Source organism: Sinocyclocheilus rhinocerous, unplaced genomic scaffold (genome assembly GCF_001515625.1).
Source record: "Sinocyclocheilus rhinocerous isolate Xijiao unplaced genomic scaffold, SAMN03320098_v1.1 scaffold3059, whole genome shotgun sequence".
NCBI lineage: Eukaryota > Metazoa > Chordata > Actinopteri > Cypriniformes > Cyprinidae > Sinocyclocheilus > Sinocyclocheilus rhinocerous.
Window position 1 is genome coordinate 205039 of NW_015632728.1, and position 4239 is coordinate 209277.

Consider the following 4239-nt stretch of genomic DNA (forward strand, 5'->3'; position numbering starts at 1 on the left):
GCACTCTTAAGCAGTTATGAGCAGCAGGCTGTGTAATATGTGTGAACTCTTTTATTTTTGTTATCACTTGGCCATTTGACTTATAGCAGTGTCCAGTGTTTCCCATACATTGAGTTATTACTTCGTTGAATAAACTGATCACTGCACGTTTGAAAATTAAAATGCAGCGTGAGTGTTTTTATATGAAAGTATCTTTGAAAAAACCGACGGTCTTCAGAAAAGCTTCGGTGTCATTTTCATTTCGTCTTTCCTGTAATGCCTGATAAAGTAGCGTTTGTGAGCGCAGTCACAGTGCTTATTTGATTACAGTCGTTACCGGGGAAGCCGCTATATCTCCCGCTGCAACAGCGCCTCCTGCTGGCGGAGAATGAATTTGCATTTGCAAGTCTGTGGGAAACACTGGTGTCTGTCAGCAAACATAAACAAAAAGCATGCTTCAGAACTGTTTTGAGAAGGTGCTTAAGTTTTGAGCCATGTATTATTACTCTGAATTAGGCTACTACTACTATTACTATCTTGTACCCTGCAATAATCATTCACTCAAACTCACTTTTATGAGATGAAGAAAAAAAGAAAAAAAGAAAATCGGCCAAACATATCGGCCAAAAAAACCGGCATCATATATCGGCCATCGGCTGCCCTGATTTCTAAATATCGGCATCGGCCAGAGAAAAACCCATATCGGTCGACCTCTAGAGTTCACAGAGATCAATATAACTAACATAACACTTACACTACTGTTCAAAAGTTTGGGGTCAGTATGATTATTTTTTGGAAAGAAATTAATACTTTTATTCACCAAGTATGCATTAAAATTAATCAAAAGTGACAGAAAAGACTTTTACATTGTTGCAGAAAATATATTTAAAATAAATGCTGTTCTTCTGAAAGAATCCAGGAAAAAAAGCAAAACAATTAGGCCTGTTTTCAACATTGATAAAAAGAAAAATTTATTGAGCACAAAATCATCATAGTAGAATGATAATATGAAGATGTATCATCTCAAGAATAAATAAAAAATTTAAATAATAAAATAGAAAATAGCTATTGTAAATTTTATTTCATAATATTACTGTTGTTACTGTCTTTTTTGATCAAATGCAACCTTACTAATCATAAGAGACTTTTCAAAAAAAATAAAAAATGTATACAATAGTGAATATTAAAATAGAGAAATTTCTATGATTTTCCCTGGACTAGAAATCAAAATTTCCAAGACTATGGGAGTGCAGTTCTTAAGAAAAAACTTAAGTACTAAAGACTGTTGTTGACTTGCTGTTTCAAATGAACACTTTTGAGTTTTGAATCTTGCAGAACACTTGGAAATGTGCTGAGACCCCCTAGCGGGCCCGTGGTCCCCTGGATGAGAACCACTATACTAGTAGACAAAATGTGGAGTGATTTCAACTTCACAAGCCACACCCACTCCACTCATGTCGACTTCCTAGCCATTCCGTGGGAATAAGAGGACCTAAACACCAACTAATCATAAACAAGTATAACAACATGCCCATATTTCTCAGAATTTGAGGCAGCCTGGGACACAAAAAGTTAGTTGTAGTATGTCTACCACACTACTTTCAGGGCACTGTTCAACTACAGCTACAAATACGGCTATCAGAAAGTCTCCATCTGGCTTCCAAAGGTTTACATTCCACAAAGTAAATAGAGCTCATAAACGGATGGATTCCTGCAGCTCCCAAAAGAGCGCTGTCATTATGAAGCTGGTACAGGACACGCTCATTTGACTGGAGACAAGCTGTTAAGCAAAGTTACAATGCGTATGCGGATTTCACGGACTTAAAACACTCATTCACCTCGCTTGATCTGGAACCCTGCTGTGACGATAAGCTCTGTCCGAGACCTTACAAGATGACTAAATGATCTTCAGACGGCTTTGTTAAGTCTACAGGCAAGGCCACAACTTTCAGGAAGCGAGGCAGTCTTGTAAAGTAATTAATACATGCACGAGGAGGCACCTTGAAATAGACTGTCCTACATCCAGTAACCAGCATTACCAATTTTAGAAGTCAAAGCAAACGAATTCCAGGTCATTAAAAGTGGCATATGAAACATGAGAAGGCTGTGCAACAGTGATGAAGTAATCGGTTCCCCACAGGTATGACATACGGTAATACTAAAATACTTGGCTCTGTATCAAACAGTTGACAAATACCTAACATGCATTCACTAACCAACAGACTGTTCCGTTACTACTGATGCCTTTGGTTAGACATTGTATTTCTTAAAAATCACATGACGCCACTGATAAGCTTGATACTGGACACAACAGACAAATAACTTCACATATCACATGGCCCTACTTCACCCTGAGGTCAGTAAGTCAGCAAACTTTCCACAACATTATAAAACTTTCAAAAAGGCAGCAACCAAGAACTGAAACAAACCGTTTTAGTTTCACTACTAAGCCTTTGAGATAAGTGTAACCATCCATAAAGGTTCAGCACTATCACAAACACTACTCCAGACCCCACTGACACTCAAAGAGTGTTTTGACAGCACATTATCACAAGGTTCAGGGTCCTGTGAAGTAATACACTGATAGGTTCAACAGCTCCATCAGAGAGTGCTGACTGAGCTGGTTAATCTTTGCAGTGAAAACATACTCCAGGTTTGAGAGAAACTTTGTTGATCGATAACAAAAATGGTTAAATTCTTCACCGCTAAAGTTATCTGGATGGACTCCAGAGGTAGAAAAGCCCAGAAAAAATTCTGACAGGGTCACTGCACAAAAAGGGGGCCTTTTGTGTCCCTCATGAACAAGTCTAAACAATGACTTTAACAATAACAAGCTGAGACCAGCTTGTACTATGTGTTGTTATAGGCATTTCTCTTTAGCAAAAATGCAGGTTAATTTTACTTTCTTTTTCCATGAGAATGCATTTTGGCCTGTCCCCAGGGTTTCTAAAAATTTATGATTTTTTTCCCCATTTTTTTCCATTTACAAACACATGTGACACCCATGTTGTTGTAAAATATCATAATTAGTTTTGCATAACTAAAAAATAACAACAACAAATTGAATCCTGAAAATATAATACATACCAGTTTTTTATTTTTGCTCTCATCCTCACTGGATTTCTTTTTGGAGGGTTTATTTGGTCCTCCCCTCCAGCTGCCTGCTGATCCATCTTTGGAATGAAACTTCACTTGAACAGTAACTTTGCTTAGTATTTCCCACGAGTTTGCAAACACTTATCAAAAATCACGTTTCTTCAAAAGCCATGCCATCCATGAAGAAAGAAACAAAATATGAGTTGGATCCTAAACTATTTCATGTACATATCCAGTGGAATATGATGTAACATCTGTGTATGAAGCTGTCCAAAAAAATAAGGTGTGGTGATATTCAGTCCAAAACAACTACTCCGAGTCTGAGGGGAAAATAACAAACCAACATGTTATAAATTACATTTCGGAAGTGTTTTGTAATGTCAAATATATTAAAGTACATGGAATAGCTAGAATAAAAGATATAAAGCTATATATGCACTGTCAGTTAAGAGCTTGTGAACTTTTGTCTATTTTAATACATCAATGTAACATTATAACAATCATCTGAGGACACACTTTTGCCTTTTAGTAGTCAGTTTAACAATGCGTTTAATAAATTCGTAATTTCACACTCAAACAATTATATAACATAATTAGAGACTTGTAAAAAGTCAAAAGAGGTCTGTGAGTTTTATACAAAATGGCATGATATTTTATCAAATGAACACAGCCTACCTGATTTTATTCAAAGGAGAAATGACCGCTGCTATCTAGGCGGTTACTTTCACACAGGAAACTGTTATTCCAGCGCTATGTGGTTTAAAGAAAAAGTGTAAAATAAAGACATGGGCTCTAAACGCCAAGTCTGCTTACATGGACATAGCGAATTAATATTAAACAGCCAAATACTCAAGTAATAATATAGAAAACTCACAAAATCTCATCCAAGGCTTACCTACACAACCAAACGCACGAGCCAGGCCCACTATTGTCCCCGCCTATGGACGCTTCCCAATGCTCGTGAATAGTCACATGGTAGAAAGATTTCAGCACTGATTGGTCACTTGAATGTTACAGCTTGACGTGGGAGGGGGGTTTCATCACTCGTAGGGAGGAGACCGCTTGCTTTGGCTATATTGGAGAACTGACTGCTGTGCATATGGATAGGCTTAAATCAGCGGAAAGTCAAAATTATTTGCATAGCAGCGCAAATCAGTGCATTGG

The 4239-nt window shown here is 37.4% G+C and overlaps 1 protein-coding gene across 1 annotated transcript in view; it reads left to right on the forward strand.

Annotated features, from left to right (window-relative positions):
* The window catches only part of LOC107742927 (signal-induced proliferation-associated 1-like protein 2), a 48401-nt gene that overhangs the window by 468 nt on the left and 43694 nt on the right, over positions 1–4239 (forward strand). Inside the window, exon 2 of the mRNA XM_016556015.1 lies at positions 3808–3813. The gene's annotated coding sequence lies outside the window, so the exon portion shown is untranslated. The remainder of the gene's footprint in view (positions 1–3807; positions 3814–4239) is intronic.